Source organism: Dipodomys merriami, unplaced genomic scaffold (assembly GCF_024711535.1).
Source record: "Dipodomys merriami isolate MVZ:Mamm:240054 unplaced genomic scaffold, mDipMer1.0.p SCAF_13, whole genome shotgun sequence".
NCBI lineage: Eukaryota > Metazoa > Chordata > Mammalia > Rodentia > Heteromyidae > Dipodomys > Dipodomys merriami.
In genome coordinates, this window is record NW_027202604.1 from 37,890,939 (window position 1) to 37,914,124 (window position 23,186).

At 56.2% G+C, this 23,186-nt stretch overlaps 1 protein-coding gene across 12 annotated transcripts in view; it reads right to left on the reverse strand.

Annotated features, from left to right (window-relative positions):
- Positions 1-23,186, reverse strand: part of LOC138824809 (plasma membrane calcium-transporting ATPase 2) — a 142,997-nt gene that overhangs the window by 106,496 nt on the left and 13,315 nt on the right. For 10 of the 12 annotated variants that reach the window (XM_070019113.1, XM_070019112.1, XM_070019117.1 and 7 more), the window contains exon 2: positions 6,037-6,121. The exons of the other annotated variants lie outside the window; for them this stretch is intronic. The gene's annotated coding sequence lies outside the window, so the exon portion shown is untranslated. The remainder of the gene's footprint in view (positions 1-6,036; positions 6,122-23,186) is intronic. 12 annotated transcript variants of the gene reach the window in all.

The window sequence follows — 23,186 nt, forward strand, 5'->3', positions numbered from 1 at the left end:
GAGGCCCTTGCGGGAAGTGGTCGCCCGCCACGGGGATCTCCCAGCCTCCAGACTCGTGAGAACCAATCAACCTTGGTTCCTTGCTCAGTCCCCGTCATCGCCGGAGAGCTGGGACAGCAGGTAGGACCCAGGCAGGTACCCCAGAGTGTGGGACCCCCAGACCCAAGCAGGACTGGCCTCAGTGGGCTTTCTGGAAAGCTCTGCACGGGTCCATACAAATCCTACCTCCCGGGGACCTTGCCTTCCCCTGGAGACTCAGAGAAGCAGCCTGGAGGCCAGTCTCTCTTGGGCAAGAAGAGCCAGGCCCCAGGACCAGAGCGGCCCCAGCCTTGTGACCCTCCACCGTTCTCGGGCACTGGCCATCGGCTGCCGATCTTTCCGTGGAGTGACGTCTGTGTGTGCTCATGTCTGAGCCGCACACAATCACTATAGAAACGGCAAAGGTGGACGCTGGTGCCGGAACGCGACGGCTCCCTCAGAGACACCTGCAGCCCTCTTGGTGCCCTGAGTCACTCAGAGAAAAAGGTGACCTCCGGTCACTGCAGATGGCTCAGGGAGTGTATGTCCTAGGTTCAAGGTCACACAGCTCCAAGGCAGAAGACCTGGGGTTTATCTAGCTACTCCGAGTTGCCACGATGCCTTCTCCTGGACCCTGTCACCCTGTCACTGCCCTGTCTGCCGTGTCCCTCCGTCTCTCCGTCCTCCTGCTGCGAGCTGCTTCTTACTCGCCCTTACCCAGAGGGCGTCAAAGCAGAGGAGAGGATGCATTTCAGAAACGATCCGGGAAAAAGACACTGGAGATCACTGCCCTGAGCTGCGCGAGGTGTCTCCTGACACCCTCTGTGCATGTGGGAAAACAGAGGTGCAGGCAGGTTAAGTAGAAACAAAGAGCAGTCCTTCCCTTTCCTTCCCTTTCCCTTTCCCTTTCCCTTTCCCTTTCCCCTCTCCTCTCCTCTCCTCTCCTCTCCTCTCCTCTCCTCTCCTTTCTTCCCATCCTGGGGCTTGAACTCAGGGCCAAGGCGCTGTCCCTGAGCTCTCTTGCTCAAGGTTCAGCTCTTTGGTGGTTAACTGGAAACAAGAATCTCACAGGCTTTCCTGCCTGGGCTGGCTTTGAATTTGTGATCCTCAGATCTCAGCCTCTTGAGTAGCTGGGATTACAGGTGTGAGCCACTGGTATCTGGCTGCAAGCATTTCTCTTGAGGCCTCTCTAAGAGGCAGGAATAAGTAATACGTAAACGAAAGTGCACACACCGGCAAGGCCAGACTGGAGTCAAAGCTGCAAACAAGCCGCTGGTGAGAGCAGTCGGCTTAAAATAAATTTGTTTGTTTTGCTCAGAGCTTAAAATAAAATGGGATTAAATGCCAATGTTTAAAAACTATAAAGGGTTCGGCCTCAGAATCCAGATTTCTGGTTTCTCTGAACCGTACGCGGTGCCCATCCCCGGTGGGGCTGGGGGTGGAGGGGCCCGGCTCGGAGTTGGGCGGCCACGGGTGGCCCCAGGTGACCAGGCTGTCCCTCCAGTCCGTCCCACTTCGGGAGGGGGCCATCCTGGACCTGCCTCACCTCACCGCAGAGGGCCGCGCCTCTGGTGTGAAACCTGACCGGGGAAATTCTGGAATGTTCTAGGCATGGCGGGTCTACACGTGCTCTCAGCCACATCTCCGTTCCGCCCTCCCTGCCCCCTGCCACCGTGGCAGGCACAGGCACTGGTGACCCACGGAGAGGTGGGGGACCAGGCCAAAGTCTCCTGGATTCCGTGGCAGGGTCAGCTCTGGCCTGGCTGCCATGGCCCCTCCCCCAGCATCGCCGCTCGCTGCTCCCTTTACCCGCCCACCCGACACGAGACCCCACGCTGGGCGCGGGAGGGTCAGGGTGCAGACACTGTGTCTGGAGAGCTCCGAGGGCTACGGACCGCCGCAGGGCACCCGCGACCCCCAGCCCTCTCCCGCTCATCCTGCTCTGACCCCAGCCTACTGCGGGGCCCCGAGCAAGCCTTCCCCTTTCTGGGCCTCAGTTTCCCTCTCTGAAAGCAAAGGCACTGGAGGACACAAACCGGCAGCTCCAGCTCTTGGGTGTACTTGAAACAACAGCAACAAAGAAAACCCCAAAATCAAAGTTGCTGGGAGCCGGTGGCTCACGCCTACAGACTCCTCTCCTTAGGAAAGTCCATGAGACTCTTTATCTCCAAGTAACCCCTAGAAAGCCAGAAGTGGAGGCATGGTTCAAGTGGTAGAGCGCTACTAGCCTTGAGCGTGAAATCTCAGGGAGAGGGCTCAGGCCCTGAGTTCAATCCAGGACCAGCACACACAACAACACAACACAGGAGCAGCTGCCGCCCCGTTTCCCACGATTAACCAATCAATGCGCTGCCTCGAATCCCCCTTTTACCACATGTCCATTTGCGGGTCCAGGGCGCCCTCCAGGGAACCCCGATGACCGGCCGCCACCCCGGCCCTTAGGACCGCGCCCCTCCGCGCTGAGTTTCATGAACTTTTAAAAGGAAATCTCCGCACTCGGGAGCCGCGCTCTGCGCGCTGGGCGCGTTTGACCTGCGGGTGGCCACGCAGGATGACATCACCAAGGGTGATTTGAGACTCGTGCATCTCACGTTTAACACAGGTTGTGGACTCCGGCCTGCTGTGGCCCCCCCCGCCACACCCTTGGGTGTGCACCCCTGGGTGCCCGCCACCTCCCAGCCCCTGCATTGCTGCTTTCGTGTGGCAGGTGAACAAGTCCTGCCCCGCCCCCCGTGCTGAAATCCAGACCCCCCTCCTTATCAGGCCGGGTGGAGTGAGATGAAGTTCTCACCAGAGCTCCTGCGGTCTAGTCAGCGCCCAGTCGCAGCAGACAAGGGACCGGTGACATGTCACGCCCGCATTGTTAGGACGGCGCACAGCCTCTTCTTTTGTAACGCATACTCCAGCCCTTCCTCCCCCTTCCCTTCCTCCTCTCGCACCCCTGAATCTCCCAATTTAAGCGGGAGGTAAGACGCCAGCCCTCACATATCAGGTCCCCAGGAGATGGGACCTGTCAACTCTGCGTTCTCCTATAAAACCCTCAGGTCCAGGCGGGGGCTGGAGCTCCTACCGTGGGCCAGATCCTTATAATTGGACCTGCGAAGGAGCCGGGGCCTTGAGGGTCCCCGAGGGGTCTCCATCCCTGAAGCCTAGCGGCGCAGACCTCCCTGCCTCTGTACTCCGGACGGGTAGCCTCAGGGCTCAGAGCGGAGCCCCGGGTCCTGAGACCACATGCCACCCCCAACTTACAGGGCTGACGATCTAAGGGGTACTCGGGGTACAGGGCGATGCTGGCTCACCCTCAGAGCCAGAGGAAGAGATGGGAGTGGGCCTTGCCCAACCTGTCTGCCCCCACCCCTCCATCTTCTCTCCTGGCCAGTGAGTCTGTCTCCTAATGCTTGGTGGCTAGGCCTGGGCTGCCAGCCATCCACAACCCCATCTGTCATACCTGGGTGAGAGACGTGGCGATTCCTGTAGTGTCTCCTCTGAGTTCCAAGTGTGCCCCACTCTGCTCTCCTGGCCCTGGGCGGCGGCAGCTGCTTCGGCAGTCGGCAGCGCGGGCAGCGCCGCACCCGGCTCCCGTGTCCAGCCCGACCGCCAGGAGGTCTGCCTCCCTTTCTGGCCTCGGGACCAGCTAGGCAGGGAGAGGCCGGGCCGGGGAGGGCGGGGAAGCGTGGCTGGGCATCGGGGGCCGGGGACCGGCCTCTGCCGTGCCCCGTGGTCTCTGCCAGCAGCACCGTGGGCGGCAGCCGTGGCTCTCAGCTTCCTGCTGGGCCGCTGTTCAGCTGAGCGTGAGGCCCTTGATCCTATCGGCCGCAGCCTGGCTTCGAGCCTCCTTACCTGGAAGTTCTTTTGTTCCGAGGACTCCCTGTACGGACCAGCCAGGCGGCCCGGCCCAAGCCGGCTTCTGAGGAAAGGAGCCACGCGGCTGGGGACACTTGGCAGAGGTCAGGCCCCGGGAGGGGAGGGGACCTAGAGGAGTGGCCAGGACTGGCCTCCTCCAGGAAGTCTCCCTGGACTGAGAGGAACGCAGGTGGCAGGGGCTCCTAACCGGCCCTCCTCTTGGCCCCCGCCACTCCTCGCTTGTTCCCTTGTAATTGCCCAGTGGCTCTCCGGATTATCAGGAACAGGAAGAAAGCGAGCATTGTTCCCAGCAGAGCAATGTGTCCTTCCTCCACCATCCCCTGAGTAAGGAAGGAGCACTTTCCACGCGAGCCAGCCCAGCCGCCTGCCAGCCCCTCCCCGGCGCCCACTGCCTTTGAAGCATTTCAGAGGTGAGGGCCTTGCGGGCGGACGCGCCCTCGACGTGAGCTGACCCTCAGCTAAGCACAGCTCTGACCGGACAAAGAGAGACGTCTACGCAGCCAACAGGATTTAGACGCTCAGGCCGCTCCTCCCCTGCTCAGCCCTCTACTTGTGTTTTTCCTCTCTGTGGTACTGGGGTTTGAAATCAGGGCCTTCCGCTTGCCAGGCAGATGCTCTGTCACGGGAGCCACACACCTTGTTTTTGATTTTTAAAGTTATTTTTTCCCCTTAAGTTTAGCTCAGGCCGGCTTGGACCTTGATCCTCCTGTTCAGGCTTCTTGCCTAGATGTGACTATAGCGTGTAGCAACGACACCCAGCTTTTGTGTGGAGCTGGGGGCCTCGCGTTTCGCCAGGCTGGCCTGAAACCATGGTTCTTTTGCTCTCTACCTCCTGAGTAGCTAGGATTACAGGGGACGAACGCTCTCTTGTTAAATGATGCCTGTCTAGGAGGAGCCCCCTGGTGCTGGTGGCCTCTGAGGGGTGATTGGTACCAGTGTGTGTGTGGGGGTACATAGTACAGAGCCAGGCACCTTCACACAGCCACGCCTCTTTCCCCGGGCCCTGAGAGGATCATCTCACCACCGCCTGTCTCTGCTCTTCAATTCTCTACAACTGCCAAGTGCATCCTGACTTCCAGCTCTCCCGCGCTTCCTTCCCTCCCGCCACAAGTCCCAGACCCTGATGTGTGCCACAGAGATAAAACCAGGCCCACCAAGTCCCTGCCAGTCACCAGAGTGCTCAGAGAGGTCAAACTCATTCCCCTGGGCCACACAGCATGGACACGAGCAGAGGTCTCGGAAGCTAGTGACCCCACGCTTCCTAGGGGGCCCAGGAGAAAGGAGGCAAGGAAACAGCCAAGCCCTTGGGTGACTGCCAGATGGCCGGCTCGGGCTGAGGTGGCTGTGGGGTCCGGCCCAACCTGCAGCAGCTGCCCTGAGAGAACTCGGGGGTCCCTGTGGGTGGATCTGGACACAGCCCGTGGGGAAGGCCAGGCGCTGCATGGGGGTCCAGTGGACTGGGCTGTTGGCCACGCCTCTGCCAGCCTTGGCTCTGCTCATCCCCGCCCCCACTTCCTTCCTGTGTCTTAGCACCCCTTTTAGGTCAGATCTCCAAACAGGCCAAACCCCACAGTGAAAACCCCACACATCGCATCCACCATGGCCGCGGGCGACCTGCCCACTCCACGCACGGCCTGGCACGGCTGCTCCCTTCCCGCCAGCGCTGCCCACGCTGCGTGTTGGGTGCCCGTGTTTCCGTTCTGCCTTGTCCATCGCTTAATAGTTCAGAGATGGCGTTAGACACATAGGTGAACAATTATGTAATGTGTTTGAGAACCATCTGGTTCATCCCAAAGTGCTTGGAGGAGAGACGGAAGTTCAGGAGGCCAAGCGGCCTGGCTGATCTCCGAGGGCCCACAGCCCTCTTTGCCCCTGGTCTGCAGCGGCTGCGGCCCCGCACGTGGGCAGGAGCAGGAAAGGCCAGCTGGCCATACCTGCTCGGTCAGAAGCTCAGAGCGAGGCTGCGTGCTGTGGCTCATGCTTGTCATCCCAGCCACTCAGGAGGCTGGAGGCTGGGGGCCTGGCCCGGCAGGCTGCAGACAGGCTGGCAGAGGGAGGGTGCTCCTCTCGACTGACCGGCCATTGGCCACCCCTCACCCACACGGCGCCTCTGTCCTCACTGCCTCTGCCCACCACAGCCCACCTCCAACTCACCCTCCACGTCGTCTGGTCATGAGTGGCGGCTGGGTTTGGAAAGCGTGGCCCATGTCTGGCCGGGGACCAGGTGGCCAGGTGAAATCTGCAAAGGGAGAGGTGGCCGGGTTGAGTCACAGGGAGGCGGCCGGGGTTAGGGCAGCAGGGAACAGCGTCCCCTGGACACTGGCTCTGGCCTAGGCCAGCATCTGTGGAGATAGAGATGGAGGAGAAGCAGGAACATCTGCCTCCCTTCCCCCCTTCGTCCCTCCCTCCTTCCCTCGCTCCCTCGTCCTTCCCTCCCTTCTCCTCTCCCCGCCTCTCTGTCCTTTCTCTCCCTCCTTCTTTTCCCCTTCCCTCCCTCTTTCCCCTGCTTCCTTCTCTTCTCCCTCCCTCCCTTCTCTTCTCCCTCCTCCCTCCCTTTCAGCGCTGACCCTGCCAGCGCTGTCTTCTGCATCGACCTAAGCTCATCTTTGGTGGGGGACAGGGTAAGGGTCCCCCACGTGTGGCAGAGGAGGTCCAGTGGGATGCTCACAGGGTATGCTCTCGACAGGCAGAGTGGCTTTCCTGGGCAAGTGGTGTGACCTCCCGGAGCCTCCACCCGGGACACAGAGAATGGCTATTTCTCGGGTTTTGGCGAGGGGTAATCATAGATCACATGCCTTAGCCCAGTGAGCCCCTTCAGAAGCCAACTGCATGCTCTATGCCACGCGGTCAGAACTCTATCTATCCATCCACCCACTCATCCACCTGTCCATCTACCCATCATCCATCCATATCCACCATCCATCCCTCACTCACCTAGCCATCTGCCCATGCATCCATCCATCCGTCCATCATCCATCCATCATCCATCCATCATCTATCCACCCATCATCCACCCAATCATCTGTTGAGCCATCTACCCATCCATTTATCTACCCATTCATTTGTCTACCTACCCATCCATTTATCTACCTACCCATCCATTTATCTACCCATCCATTCATCTACCTACCCATCCATTTATCTACCCATCCATTCATCTACCTACCCATCCATTTATCTACCTACCCATCCATTTATCCACCCATTCATTCATCTACCTACCCATCCATTTATCCACCCATCCATTCATCTACCTACCCATCCATTTATCTACCTACCCATCCATTTATCCACCCATCCATTCATCTACCTACCCATCCATTTATCCACCCATCCATTCATCTACCTACCCATCCATTTATCCACCCATCCATTCATCTACCTACCCATCCATTTATCTACCCATCCATTCATCTACCTACCTATCCATTCATCTACCTACCCATCCATTTATCTACCTACCCATCCATTTATCTACCCATCCATTCATCTACCTACCCATCCATTCATCTATCTACTCATTCATCCATCTTTCCACCCCTCCCCATATGTGCCTATCATCTATCTATCCATTTGTTCACTCACTGATCTCTTTTTATGTTGGAACCGTTGTCAGTTTAGAGGACGCTGTCACATACTGTACAGGGAGGCCCTGTTTGTTCTCAGGGCTGATGTCTCCCATGACTTAGCATGCACCACCCACCCTGGCTGACCCCTCAGTGCAGCTCCTGACCGCCGTGTGGGATTCCAGGCCGTGATCTTCCCCGCACCCGCCCCTCCTGTATGGTCCTCTCAGCGCCGTCACACATGCGGGCTCTGGCGATTCACAACCTTTGTGGGGTCAGCTTTATTTTGTGTGCCATAATTCCCTGGTGACTCATCCAAGTTATTTTTTTAATTGCTGAGTAGTATTCCATGCTTGGACATACCACAATCTGTTTAACTGTTTACGGATAGAGAGACATCTGGGTTACCACTCCATGTTCAGGAAGTTATTATGAACAAGCTCTTATAAGCAATTGTGTACATTTGTGTGTGTGTGTGTGTGTGTGTGTGTGTGTGTGTGTGTGTGTGTGTGATCATAAACTTGCATTTATTTGTGAAAATAAATGCATAGTTAGCCAGGCACCAGTGGCTCACACCTGCAATCCTAGCTACTCAGGAGACTGAGGATCGTGGTTCAAAGCCAGCTGGGGCAGGAAAGTCTGTGAGACTCTTATCTCCAATAAACTACTCAGAGAAAGCCAGAAGTGTCATACCCCAGCCATTTTGATTTCATCATGTTTCGTGTATGATAGCGCATTTTTGTCTGCAACCTACCTGGCTCGAGATTGCAGTCTTCCTACCCCATACCTCCCCATGGCTAGGCTCACAGAAACACCCTACCACACCCAGCCTGTTGGTTGAGATGAAGGCCTTTTTTTCTCAGGCTGACCCTAAGAATCCTCTTCCTGATTGCTGGGATTACAGGCGTGAGCTACTCAACTGGCAGTGTTTAAAAAGAAGTTGCTGTGCCATTTTCCCGAGCAGCGGCACCGTTTTACAAAGTTCCTGCCAACCACATCTAATCCCCCTGCCTCCCCTTTGGCGCTGGGTGGCGTGGCTGCTTCCTGTCCCCAGTGTGCCAGCCGGCCATGTTTCTCACTGAGCTTTTGGACTGCACTGGCCCAGCCACAAACAACAGAACCTCTCCCCTCTCCCCAGGCCTATTGCCATCTGTGTTCTCTCTTCAGGGAAGTGTGGTGTGTCTTTTGCTCCTTTTCTCATTGAATTGTTTCTGTTCTTTTTGCAACTGTTGAATCTTGAGTTTTTTGAGGTTGGAACATAGGGCCTTGAACTTGATAGGTATGTGCTCTACCTCGTGGGCCACATCACTTTTCTTTTCCTTCCTCCCTCCCTCCCTTCCTTCCTTCCTTCCTTCCTTCCTTCCTTTCCCCCCCCCCCCTTGGTCATGCAGCCTGAGCTCTGGGCCTGTGCACTGTCCCTCAGCTCTTCAGCTCAAGGCAAGCGCTCTACCACTTGAGCTACAGCGCCACTTCTGGCTTTTTCTGCTTATATGGTGCTGAGGAATGGAACCCAGGGCCTCATGCATGCAAGGCAAGCACTCTACCACTGAGCCACCTTCCCAGCCCCTTTCACGTTCTTTTTAAAATTCCCTTCCCTTCCATTCCTTTTCTGTTCTGTCCATGACTGGAACTTGAACTCAGTAACTGACACTTCTGCTCACTGGGTGGTGCCCTACCAGCTGAGTCATGCCCCTAACCCTGCTTTATTAAAAATTACAGTCTGGCACACATTTATGTGTAGTTGGGATGAGAGGCACCCGCCACCTTGTGGAGCTTTTTCATTGGCAGTTAGCTCTGGCTAGCTTTGAAACACAGCCCCCTCGATGATTACTGGCATGGGCCACGCTGTGCTTGACGTTGACAGTTATTTTCATACGCATATACCAGCACGCTGTCAGATTTTGTGGTTTGCAAATATTTTCTCCCCATCTGTACAGCTCATCTTTCCAACTTTTCTTCCTCTTAAAAGGTTGCAGGCTGGGTTTCTCTCCCCTCCCTCCATCCTTCCCTTCCTTCCTTCCTTCCCTCGTTCCCTCCCTCCCTCCTTCCATCCTTCCTTCCTTCTTGTTGTTAGAATCAGTCTTTAACTTTAGCTCTAGTGGTCCTGTGTATGGTGCTTTTGATGTTACACTCAAGAACGTGGCCAAAGATCCTGTCCTTTACAGGGCCAGCAACCATCATTGCCTTAGCTTGAAAAACAGTTTCAAATCCAAAGCCTTTGTTTCTAATGCTTTACCCACGTACAGCAACCTTCCCTGCCACACACTGGCAATCCAAGTGTTAGATAGAGATATTCTGTCCTTAACATGCCTTCCTATCCTGCATATTTAGAACTAGACTGTCCCTTCCATTATGGGAATCAGAGTTCAAACTGGGTGCCAGTGGCTCACACCTGTAATCCTATTAAAGAGGCTGAGATCTGAGGATCATGGTTCAAAGCTAGGCTGGGCAGGAAAGTCCTTGAGACCTTAATCGCTAATTAGACACCAAAAAAAAAAAAAAAAAAAAAGCCAGAAGAGGAGCTGTGGCTCAAGTGGTAGAGCACTAGTGTAGAGTGAAAAAGCTCAGGGACAAAGCCCAAGCCCTGAGTTCAAACCCCAGGATGGACCCCCCCCCCCACAGGTCAGAGTTCAAACCTACAGTCCAGCAAATAGAATTGAATCACAACTGTGATTCCCCAAAGAATACAAAGCATGGCATGTCCTGTTTCACAGTATTCACTTCCTGGCTCTAGGAAAGGGGGGCTGCCGGGGTCCTGGCCTGGGTTTTGGCATGCTTGGTCTCAGAGCAGGCTCTGGCGGGTGGGTGGCGGGGCAGGGGAGTGGCGAGCTGGGCTTCTTTTGAACAATGCTGCCAGTTATGTAAGGAGCAGCGGAGCTGGGCCTGGGGCGGGCGCTGGCTTTCTCTCGCACTGGTTTTGAACAATGTCGGAGGTTGCGTAAGGCCCCTGTGCCTGCCCCGGGCCTGGTGCTGGCACCGGCGTGTCTGTGGCGAGAGCCGGCTGCCCCGTGTCTGTGTGACCCACCGTGCCGGGGTGGCCGTGGGGGGGGAGTCTCCTAGGCAGCACTGTGGGGTGTGGCGGCCTTTCCCCCGTGGGGCTGGGAAGAAAGGTGGGGAGGGAACCGGTGGGTGAGGGACCAGGGCGCGGTGGCGTCGGTGGAGCCCCCGCGCCCTCCCTTCCGTGGGTGCCACACCTGCTCAGTGTGGCCGTGGCTGTGGCTCCCTGAGCGTCCCCCCCGACAGCCCCTCTTCCCAGGCAGGGTCAAAGACTCAGCCGAGCTCAGCAGCAAGGCCCAGGGCCCAGGGTGTGCCATGGGTGCGCGGATGGACAGACGGACAGACGGATGGATGGACGGACGGATGGATGGACAGATGGATGGATGGATGGACGGCGACCGGCTCTGCTTCTGTGTGCTGCGTCTCCCAGTGCATCTCCCAAGCGCTCGCGTCCATTCCCCTTTTCCAGCATGCAAGTGGAGGTTGGGGTTTGGCTGCACCCTGCTTCAGTGCTTCCCGGGCACTATGGCACATCAGGAGACCCCCAAATCGGTGTCTCAGGCCAGGGGTGCGGAGTGGGCAGACAGGGGAGCTGAGGACCCGAGGGCCAGACCCCAGGAGACTCTGAGCTTCTGAGGCAGGCTTTCCAGAACAGCAGCAGGCAGGAAGCGGGGCTGGACGCTCACCCCTCTGCCATCCCGCCCTCAGCTCCCCAGCCCCGGGGAGCCCCAAAACAGCTGGCAAGGAGGCGAAAGCCCAGCCTGGATTCACAGACTGCTCCAGGGCTCCTGAGCGCAAGGACTGGGTCTCACTGCCTCAGTTTCCCTAGAGCTCCAGGCGTGGTCCTGAGGCCGGTCCAGGGCTGGCAGAGCCCTCAGAGGTGGACATCCTCACGGGGGACGTTGCTGAGAACCCTTTAACAAAGGACATTGTGTCACACCATCTAGTGCTCCTTCCTCCAGGCTGCCCTGCGGTGGAGGGGCAAAGGCCCCGTGCCCGGGCTCAGGCAGGTGGGAAAGCTCTGGTGGGTGGAGCCTGATGGTGCTCAGGGGGTGGGAAAGCTCTGGTGGGTGGAGCCAGATGGTGCTCAGGGGGTGGGAAAGCTCTGGTGGGTGGAGCCTGATGGTAGGAACCTGAAAGGGGGGGATGGGAGGTGGGGGTGGAATTAAGCATTTGTCAAGAGAATATCAAGTTTCTGCTGGGCAAATATCGGCGCTCGGCGCTCCTGGGCTGGTTACTAAGGCCTAAGTGGTTGCTAAGTGGCTTCCGACCTCATGAGGGGCATTGTTCAGGGCTGACTAAGCATCCTTGAGTGACACTCCCCAGCTCCCTAGTCTGGTCGCAGAGCCAGGAGGGAAGGTGGATTTGCTTTTGGGGTGCAGTGGGGTGCGGGAAGGCCTAAGGCCTGGGGCTCCAGGGAGAGGTACAGTGTGGTGGCTGCTGTGGCTGAAAGAGGTCGCCCCCCCACGCCTCCCCATGGCACGCCAGCCCCTCCATACCCCTCCGGCCCGCGCAGCGCCCCGCGTGGCTGCCCGGCACCTGAGTGTGGTACAGGCCGTAAAAACCACAGCAGAGCTGACACAGGAGGAGGACGAGCTGCTCCCACATCAGGAGCGCCCCTCCATGGGGCGGGCAGGACGGCAGGTGCATCGAGGCCCAGACTGACCACCATGCCGCGCCCCGTGGGAAGGGAGATGGGACCACCATGCCGCGCCCCGTGGGAGGGGAGATGGACCACCATGCCGCGCCCCGTGGGAGGGGAGATGGGACCACCATGCCGTGCCCCGTGGGAGGGAAGATGGACACTGTAGGAGGTGACTCATGTAATCCCAACCTCTGCACAGAGCCAAGATCTGTAGGATCACTATCTGCGGCTGGCCTCAGGCAAACAATACAAATAAATAGAAGCAGGAGATTGTATCTGAAATTGACCTACTGCCAAAAAAGGCTAAAGGGTAGAGCACCTGCCTGAGTTCAACTTGAAATGACCTATTTCCCCTCTCCACCCCCCCCCCATCACCAAAAGAGCTATCCTGGATGACTGCAGGCTGTAGAATCACAACGGTTCTTTCCAAGTAGGAACAAGCATAATTGGCACAGGTGTGCAGGGAAGAGGGGGCGGGGAAGAGAGCAGGATCCAGCTGTGCCGAAGCCCAGCACCCCTGGCCCTTCCCAGTTACTCCAGCCAATCAAATCCCTTTTGCGTGTAAGGTGGGTTGAATGCCTTCTGACAGTAAGAGTCTTGACGTGAATAGTTCGTAGTCTTCTTGGAACAACAACAACAAAAAAGGGGTGCTGGAATCAGAAAACAAAAAGAACTACGAGCAAGGAGTGAGAGGGGAAGAGGAGGAACGGGGAGAGGAAGGGAGACCACAGGGGAGAGGAGGAGCAGAAGGCAGCCCTGCACCCTCAGGAGTGAGGCCACCTGCTCCCGTCACCTTCTCTGCTATTTATATACCTCAGGCTCCCAACATAACTTCACACCTGTTATTCTTGCCCTTCAAAATGGATTTGTTTTCCAACATTTTCGGAGCTGCTTGTCTTCCTACCCAGGGCGGGGTATTGGATGACTGATGCTCACCACCAACGGAGCGAGGAGCCTTTGACAAGGCAGAGAGGCTCCTGTTTCCACTGCACCTCGCGATCTGGTGAGGGCTGCAGGGGAGTCTCCAGGGCTCGGGCCGTCCAGGCGAGGGCCTAAGCTTGCATCCAGGTCCCTGCTGGAGGGCTGTGAGGGGGGAGGTGGTGTTTGGAATCCATCCTGGCTTCTGGTAGCTCCACCTCCCCCAGGAGCCCAGGGTGCACCCCGGGTTTTCGGTTCTAGAGAGGATGATTTAGAGGTGCCGCAGGCAGTTCAAACACCTCTCCTCACTTTTCCTTTCCAGCCTCCGCGCAGAGCAATTTGGCTCCCTCTGGGGAGGACAGAGCCGCTCTGTTTTCTGGGAGCTGCGACATGGACTGCGCGGGGCGCGTGCGGGCTTTGATCTGGGTGCATTCGACTCTGACTTCCCCAGCCTGAGCAGCGGTTCCAGACCAGTTCAAATGTGGCAGGCAATTTGCACAAAAAGAAGTCGGCCCTGTGGGGATAATGAACTGGGATCGGCAGAACGCGGGCACTGAGCGGCTGAACAAGCCGGGAAAGCCGCCGCCGTGGAGCCTGAGCCCCTCATGATTCCATGTCTCCAACAGCCAGCGCCCTGGAACCTCAGGACTGGGCCTGCCGTGGTGATGTCCCATGTCGGGTGAGATGGCTGGGGAGAAAGAGAGGGGGACCGGCTGCCGGGAGAGATGGAGCTGGCCAGGTGCTCAGGAAAGATGCCAGTTGGCAGCTTGGGACATGTGTCTGCAGCTCTGGTGGGATCTGAAAACCAACCACGGCTGGGCCCTCTCCTGAGCCATCAGACTGCTGCAGTGGCAAAGCACGTCCTCTGGTGCCAGTCCCGGTGGTCGGCTCCACGTCACACCACTGGCCTTCCTTTGGCTTCTCCCTGGCACAAAACTGGTGCCTACCTCAGGACCTTTGTACGTACTGCTTCTTCTGCCTCAACCCTTTTCTCCCTAGCAAACCCTGATCTCCCAGGTCACCCCTGCAGCGTGGCCCTCCCTGGCCCTCTCTTGTGTGCTCTGTCCCTGTGTGACAGAGCTGAGCCGGGAGTAGCTATTGTATCCTTACTGGTTCCATGGTTTGATGAACACCTGTCTCCCGCACTGGGTGGGCAGCTTCTGGGAGCAGAGAGCCTCAGTCCTGTGGGCAGCTGCACTCGCAGAGCCCCACACAGTACACGCAGGGCGGCGAAGGAAGGCGGGAGGAGCCCACGCGGCACACGGGCCTGGTCAGAGTGAGGCGGCGGCTGGGTGCTCGGGGATTTCACCATCGTTGACGGAGCCCCAGTAGCCTTGGGAGGTGTGGCCGCCCCGTCTCCAATGCTTGCCCGGGAGTCAGAACCTGCCATCCAAAGTCCTCACTGCCCCTGTTTCTCAGATGACGATGCAGAGGCCTCCGTCAGCAGCCGTCAGGATGCGAAGCCAGTGTGAAGGAACTTCCCTGCAAGCATCAGGGTGCAGACAGATCCATTCCAGGTCTAGGCTCAGTTCTGAGGCTGGGAGGCTCAGCCGGGTCACCCAAACCCAGAGGACTGGCCTCCACGGAGCCAACTCCTGACAACCCAACCCTTGGTACCAATCAGGAACACCGTGGGAGTGGCTTTCTGCTGCTGCAAATTCCTGGCCTCAGCTGTTCTGTTTCCCACACAACAAATCTGTGTGCAATTCCTCAGAGTGCAATACCTCCAATAACCTCTCCCTTCCTGGGGGCGCTGCTGGCGGGCGGCTCTCCGCCCCTTGGGCCCAACCCCTTCCACAGGCACTACTCTAGCCAGCACACATTGCATTAACAAGTCGCCTGTTCTTGGGGTGATGTCCAAGATGAGCGGCAGACGGGGCGCTGGTGGCTCACGCCTGTGATTCTAGCTACTCAGGAGGCTGAGATCTGAGGATCGTGGTTCAAAGTTAACCCACGTAGAGAAGTCCCCATGACTACCAGAAAACCAGAAGTGGCTCTGTGGCTCAAAGTGATAGAGTGTTAGCCTTGAGCAAAAGAGCTCAGGGATAGTGCCAGGGCCCTGAATTCAAGCCCCGGGACTGGCAAAAAAGCAAAGAGGAGCTGCAGGAGAGTCCCTGGTGTCCCCACATTGTAGAGCGAGGCCACGGATGATGGCTGGGCCCTCCTCGGCACAGGCAAAGCTCCTCCACGGGACTCTCTCCCCTGGCATTATGTTTGTTTTTAAAACAGGAACTGTTCTCAATGAAATGATATAAGGCTTTCCGTCGATTTCCTCAATGGCTTTCCTCTCAGAAGTCCTGGGTTGTACTCTCGGGCTCTGAGCCATTGCAGGGCCAGGTCTGGCTCTAAACAGGCTTTCACTCACATCTCTGCAATGACTCACTGGGCACAGCCAGCTGCAGGGCTGGCCTGGGGTGGGCTGGGCTGGACTGTGCAGGATAGGGCTGGCAACATATCTGGCCCCTGCCCCTAGTGACTGTGATGCCCCAGAATGCTCCTGCACCCCCAGATGGGAACAGCTACAGTGAGAGCCAGGCATGGCCCCTCTTCCCACAGCTGCCCCTCCTGGCATCGTGGAGTCACAAGACTGGTCTCTTTCCTAGCCATGGCTAAGCCATGCCTTCTGAAGGAAAAAAAAAGCCTCTTTTGGAGTTCAGAGACTGAGGGCAGCAGAGAAGGTAGTTTTTTGCTCATGAGCCCTGAGGTGGTCTGGCTGAGTGGCCTGGGGGAAGTCTGCTGGCCTCTCCGAGCCTCAGTTTCCAGAATCATCACATGGGCAGAATAACATTTCCCATGGGAGGAGGTGGTCAAACCATCCTTGCCCTTGCTAATGCTGCTTTGATTGGTGTTCACGAGAAGGCCCAGAGCTGGGGGAAGACATGGGAGACGGGAGCTGGCCAGTTTGGCCTTGCAATTCAGGCCGTCACTCATCAGCTGTGGCCTGGGGAGGAGTTTGGCCTCTCTGAGTCTGTTTCCTCCCCTCTACACTGGAGATGAGGGCAGGGACTTCCTCCCCAATGGCTGAGAGGTTTTCATGAGAAAATCCACGTGATAAATCTCCCCGGGGAGCTTTACCCAGGGACATCCCACAGGACATTCCAGCTCTTCCTAAAAATTGCCCTGGGGAGGACTTACTAATGATCAGGGGATAGGAGAAGCTGGTGCTGGGCCTGGGCCCTGAGACCACCCAGCTTGGTCAGCTGGGTCCATCGGTGTTTTAGGAAACCAGGGCCTTTCCAGCAGGCTGGGCTGGAGTGATACTGGTTCTACTTGTTGCACCTGAGACAAGGAAAGACTTGTGGAGTAGCTCAGTGATTTCCCCCATAATTAAGGCTGGGCTAAGAATACAGGTTCTCCCTGCCCCGTGGACACATCATCTGATCACAAAGGCTGGTTTCACGGCGTTGCACAATGACCTGGCACACGTCAGTCACCACTGGACTCTAGCCCCAAGCTGCCATGGCTGGCAGTCATGCTGACAGTCCCTGTCACCCCAAGGCACCTCCTCCCCCCCATGACCTCCAGCCCTCCACAGCCTGCTGTCCTGCCCCACTGGGGCTGGACACGACCACCTTGCTCACAGGAGACCTTTGGTTCCCTAGCCCTTAGAAAAGACAGGAAGCCCAGGTGGAGAGCTGGGGTTAAAGTTCTTGGTCAGTGAGCTGGCCAACTTCTTTTTTTTTCATTGTTCTTAGGCACCAAGTGAAATGAGTGAGACCTAGAGCAATCCCTGCCCGCGGCTCCCTTTAACACAGCAATAATGAAGTAACATTTCTTTCTGCCTTTAGAAGTCATTTAAAAAATATTAAGCCAAATACATTTCTGCATAGAATCTTTAGTTATGGACAGGGTTAATTAAAAGAAAAAAAACTACACATTAAAAGGCCAATTTGATTACTGCTGCACATTAAGGATGAGATGAATAATTGATTGAATGTCTGTTAATTGCTTCCTGAATGTGTGATTTTGCTGCTGATATGGATGAGCTATTTCTATTTTGAAATCAGGCACTGCCTGCCCTGGAAGCCACTCCCCAGGGGGTTCAGATCCACCTCTCTGTCCTGTACACAGCTCCCTCAACCCCTTCCCGTCCCTGGTCCTCTGCCTACAGAGGACTGCGCACTATGCCACAGGTCCTGGCAGGGAGCTTGTTAACGCACACTTCTGTCTTGCCTGGGCTTTGATCTACCGGCTGGGGAATCTGCAGCGCTAGGCTCGGTTAGAGACTAGCCCCGGTTGCTGGCTGGAGCCACACTGAGGAGTGTACAGTTCACATGGTATGCCTGCCTTCTAGGGGGTTCTGGGGCCCTCCAAGATAAGCAGTCAGAAACCAGCAGGTCCATCCATTACTGGCCTTCTGTAGTTTGCCCCCTGTGGGCTCAGCCAATGTGGCCTCTGCTTGGCCTGGTTGCTCAAACCAGACCCTCTACACCTCTTTAGCCGGATCCTGTCTGTTTCTCTTGTAAGTCCTATAGCCATGCTCATTTTTTTCCACTTTAAAACACTTGTTTCCAAGAGTCCTCTTTGCTCCCCTGAGGTCCCCTCTCTCCTGGTCTCTGGGATGCAGCTTTGCATCCCTCAAGATATTAATTATTTACCCTGGTGGCTTTTGGAACTTATTGCTGCTTCCTGCATGCGCTCTGTTCTTCCCAAGCTCCTCTTCTTGTCTGCTTTGGTCCCTGTTTCCTTCAGACCATGGAGCAGGTGTCTGGTAAGCCTGGATGGTATCTGTTTCCACTTAAAGGGTGAGGGGGAGTCTGCCCCTCCTCACTGGGGAGGGTGGGGACACTGCGCCGGGCTCTGGGGGTGGGTGTTTCTCTGATGATGATCCCCACAGCAGAGTCTTCCACTTTTCTTCCTTCAGGGGTCTGTATGGGATCTTCCTGGGATCTTGAGTTGCCAGGGATCTCTAGAGATGGAGGCAAGGACGCTTCCCATGTGACATTTTCTCTTCTGGATGCTGTTTCCCCCCAAGGTCCAGTCGGGACTCCCTCCCTGGAAGGTCTTGGTGGGGGGGGGACTGTCATCCTATTATCTTCATAATGTCCAAAGGTTCTTCAGGCTTCTCTGTAGATGTATGGCTTGCAAAGTATGGAGGACAGAGAGTCAGACATGGCATCTGCCTTGAAGGGTGTTTTAAGACGAAATTAGGTCACAAGGGGAAGGAATATAGCAAAGTTTGCAGTGTTAATTTAACACTAATCAGGGTTCAGCAGGTGGAGGCAGGAAGAATGGATGCTGGAGGAGGGGGGGTCCCTGGTAAGGGAGGACATGGAGGGGCAGGCAGGGTGGATGATCGAAGGGAGAAGGGGTGAGCAAAGCAGGTGGGATTCTGGGGCAGGAGGGCCATGTCACAGGGGTTGGAGTGACCCCAGGCCAATCTGGGGCCCATGGGGCCAGGACACAGCCCCTCTGGTTAGCAGCTACCCTTTGGTGGAGCCACACCCACAGGATAGCACAGCAGCCTAGGATAGCACAGCAGCTCCGCCTAAGAGGAGCTGAAGGGAAGGGAGGCCATGAGGGGGGACACCCTAGGCTCCATCACTGGGTGAAGATTTTTCAGGTGGAAAATGGAGGCTGATGTGGCCCAAATGAAATCACGACCCTATGAGAGTCCTGGGAAGGGCACAGAACAGGTGCCAAAGCCAGAAAAGGCTGACAGTGGGCAGGAGCAACACACACACACACACACACACACACACATGTCCACACCTGCACATGGAGCACACATATATAATATAATCAGGCACACAAGCAGTGTTTGCACCCATCCACACATGTATGCACACACCCAAACGTTCTTATACACATACGCATCCACACATCACACACATGTCAACACTCACACATGCACAGACAAATGCATGCACAGGCATGTGCACACCCGTGTGCACACAGATATGCACGCACAGAGTCAGTGTAGCTCAGAGCCAGAGGCGGTATGCATGCACATGTGTAAAGGTCATCTGAGGAAGAGGACACGTGGCAGGGGCTGGGCAGGAGGAGGGAGGGGATGTGGGAGACAAGTGTGCAGGAACTGAGGGAAGGAAGCAGGGATGAAGCAGGAACCTGGAGAAGGGAGAGCCCAGAGGGTGCTTTGTGGGGAGCAGGAAAACCTGGGAGTTCTGTATGTGGTCAGAGTCCATGGAGAATTCTAGAAGCAAGGGAAGATGTGGCTGGCGCTTGGTGCTGGTCAGAGTCCTGGGGCAGGTTGAGTACAGCCAGGGTGGGCTGCTCCTGCAGTCCCTGGGGAAGATGGCATCCCCAGCCCTGCCCAAACCCATGGCTTCCAGGATGACTCCGAGGCGAGTGGAAGAATCCAGGGACATTCTGACTTCGGAAGCCAGGCCGGCAGAGCACTTGAATTTGTTCCTGGGCCCCGGGAAGTGTAGACCTCGCAAGCATGCGGGGTGGCAGCTCTTTCCTCCAGAGGACGGCAGTGGTTGGCCCTGAGCTGGCAGCCTTCTCTCTGCGGCCCAGCCGATGGCTCTGAGCTTCCAGGCTGCTGGCTGCCCGGCTTCACTCTGCCTTTGACGCATCACTGGCAGAACCAAGTCTCATCCCACGTCTGGAGACCACGTCAGCTTCCCATCCCCACCGCGAGGGGCCCAAGACCCCACGCTGCCCATCCCGACACAAGAACCCCAGAGAGAGGCCCAGGGCCCGTGGTCCAGGCTGCCAGGGTGTCGTTCAGTCTGTCCATGAGACGGGGCAGCCAGTGGGATGGAGTGAGGCGTGATTGCCCGGGTGTCACTCCAGAACACACCGCAGAGCCCTTCTAAGAGCTTGGACTCCTGGTGTCTCCATTCCAGTTTCAATCCCAAGGCACAGCCAGGGGACCCAAAGCTGGGCAGAGGCCCAGGAGCCGCGCGGAGCTCTGACCCCCTCATTAATCTCCTGGCCTCAGAGTGGGCTGCTGCCCTGAGAGGGATCATTGATGTCTGTGGGGCCAGCAGAGCCTTGGGGCCAGGGGTAGCAGGAGGACCGTGGAGTGAAGGTGGTGTCCTGCCAGCTCACAAAAGAGCAGCCTCTGCTGGCCACCCCAGCCCTGCCTTCCTGGCAGTGACTGGAAAGGACCAGGTCACCCAGGAGCCCGGCAGCTCCCTGGGGACGCCGGAGGGGAACAGGGCACCATGCCATGGGGACTTAGCACCCAATGGAGAGCCATAGGCCAAGAGTCTGGTTCACTGTCACCATTTCACGACCAGAAAACATTTACATATCCTGAATCTGTCTTGAGCTCCATCTGATGATAGCCAGGGTCCCACAAGCTTCTGCTGCTATCAGAAGCTGTGAGATCCAGGGCAAGGGAGGCCGAGCCTCAGCTTCTGCCTTCAGGGAATGGGTAGAGCTGCATACCTACCGGAGTGAGCATGATGGAAAGGACTGGCAAGGAGTCCTCAGGCATGGCTGGTAGTGTGTGAAATGGGGGTGCCATTGTGGTAAAGGTTTGGTAGTTTGGAATAAAGATGAACTCACCCTGGTCCTATGGTACAAATAGTCCATTTCAAGTAAGAAACAAAAAGCCTTGCACACAGATGTTTATAAAGACCTAAGTCACAACAGCATAATTGTCAATAACCAGTATTTCCACCCACTTTTGTGATGTGGTCGTGAAATGAGACACTACCGCAAGGCCGGGTGCCTGCTACACAGCACACCGCAGACTATGCCTTTTCTGTGGCTTGAATTCAGGCCCTGGATGCTGTCTCTGAGGTTTTTCACTCAAGGCTAGCACTCTATCACTTGAGCCACAGCACCACTTCTGGCTTTTTGGTGGTTCACTGGAGATAAGTGTCTCAAGGACTTTCTGCCCAGGCTGGCTTTGGACTGTGAGCCTCAGCTCTCAGCCTCCCAAGGTGCTAGGATTGTAGGTGTGAACACCAGCACCAGCCTACTGGCTTATCTTTGGGCATCTCCTCCCTACCTCTTCTCCCTCCCCTTGTTCTATGCCTTGTCTATCATGGCTGGGTCAGGGGTGAGAACTTTCTCTCCTCTGACCTTTTCTAGCATCTCAGAGATAATACAAACAAAAGCCACTCCACCGAGAAAATGCTGCGTGTGGGCCAGATCAAGCTGCCATCTGTTCTTGTAAAAAAAGTTTTATTTGAACATAGTTATGAGCATCCATTCCCACCTATTCTTGTGCTCCTGTGTTTGTGTACAAGAAGAGAGGTGCATGCTGTAACTAAAGTCATCTTAAACAGCTAGACCTAAAGTATTGTCCACCCTGATCTACAGAAAATATCTGTGGACCTCTGTCCCCTGTGGAAGTTTATAGACCTTTCCCTATTACACCACCATGTCCATTCTACAGACATGGAGACTGAAGCTCAGAGATGCTGGGGCTTATCTAGGATCATGCAACCAGTAGCCAAAGCCCTGTAATCCTGTTCTGATGTTATCTGCAGACGCCAACAAATACAGGAGGTCTAGCTTGCAGGGACTTAGGGGAAAAGGTGATGGGGGCACAGGAGCTCCAGAAGGCTCCAGGAAGAGGCAGTATCTGCACTGAGTCAGCTTGACGCAGGGAGGATGAGATAAAGAGATTCGGAGAGAGCCAGCTGGGCGGACCAGATAAGCGGGACCTGGAAGGGCATGAGCCAGCTGGGGGGGGGGGGCTGGGCCCTGGGTGGGAGATGCTCCACAGGGTACCAAAGGGTTGCGAAGCCTGGAGAAGGAAAGACATAAAAAAAAATCCCTGCCCAGACATTGCCAGAAAGGACACGGAATGAGCGGGTAGATTTAGACAGGGCAGACAACAAGCGAAGCCTTCCTTGTGGCCATACTGTTGGCAAAAATCTTCCCCTCCCCAACCCTAACCAGGGCACTAGCCATCTGGAACTGGCTGAGCATTGTAACTCCTGTGCCTTGATTTCCTCAGCTGTACGATGGGGAACCCGTGGGCTTGTGTGCGGGCTAAAGGTGTCCATGTTTGTAAATTGCATCAGAGAGAGCCTGGTGTGGGGCACAGCTAGGAAGGCTTTGTTAGGTAAACAGAGAACACAAATCAGATACAACTTCAGCAAATACCAGCTCCCAACTTGTTCTCCTCAAATGATTCCCACGCCGCTCGGAGCCCGCACAATGTGGTTAATTTAAACGCTCTGCGGCGCGGAGGGTCTGAGCAGCATTTCAATGAACATAAACCTTATTTTTAACTAGACACACTTTGCCATTTGCACAAATGTTTAAAAATACCTCTCCTGTTTCAAGGCAGTCTTGTGCTGCAGGAAGGAGCCCTCCGTCGGAGTGAGGGGCACCTGGGCTTGGGGTGCGGGCCGGGGCTGCCACAGAACTGGCTTGTACACCCAGAGCTGGGAGCTGGACGCAGACCCAGCAGTCACAGATCCAAGCCTGTCAGCTGTCTGTCCATCTGCTCCCTTCCAGAGGGCAGGGCTTCAGAGAGGGACTCGTCTCCTCCCTTGAGCCTGGCCTCAGACTCTCATGGATTTCTGGGGGTCTGAACCTCAGCCACACGCTCCCATAAGCACCCCTAAATACTGAGTGGATGTTCTTCTACTTCTCCCAAACATGAATCAGGTCTGATTTCAGTCCCACTGTATACACCCCCAACAGACCTTCCATTTACTTCTGCCTGTGAGGCTCCATTAGGGACGTGGTACTGGGAAACAGACAAGGGTGGTAATGCCACTAACATCCCAGGAAGAGGCAGAGCTGGAATTGAACTGCATGCATCTGAGGGACCCCCGAATCTGCCTTGGCACAGCAGTACTGCGGCCGACGACAGAACACCTGCTTCCTGAGCACCAGTTTCCTCCTGGCCACATTCTGGTTCTCTTATTGCTTTAGTTAATTCATGCAGATGGAAAAAGAGGCAATATCACCTCATTTACCAGGCGAGTGATGATGTGTGCTAAAGTTCACACTCAGACCAGCTCTACCTCAAACATAGTTATTTCCCCCATGTTCTCCTTCTCCACCCAGACGGGACAACCACCCTCAACTCTGCAACCAGAGCAGTCAGACGCAGCTATAAGACCAAGACAACCACCACCTTCCAGGAACCCTGGCTGGATTCAGGACCCTGGAGAGCTCCAAGCAGCCGCTCCACGTGGATTGGCTGATGGATGCTGACCTCAGTGTGCTCCCAGGCTCTGATAGGCCCATTCTGGAACAGTACCCTCCCACTCCATCAAGGAACTCCATGGAAAGGC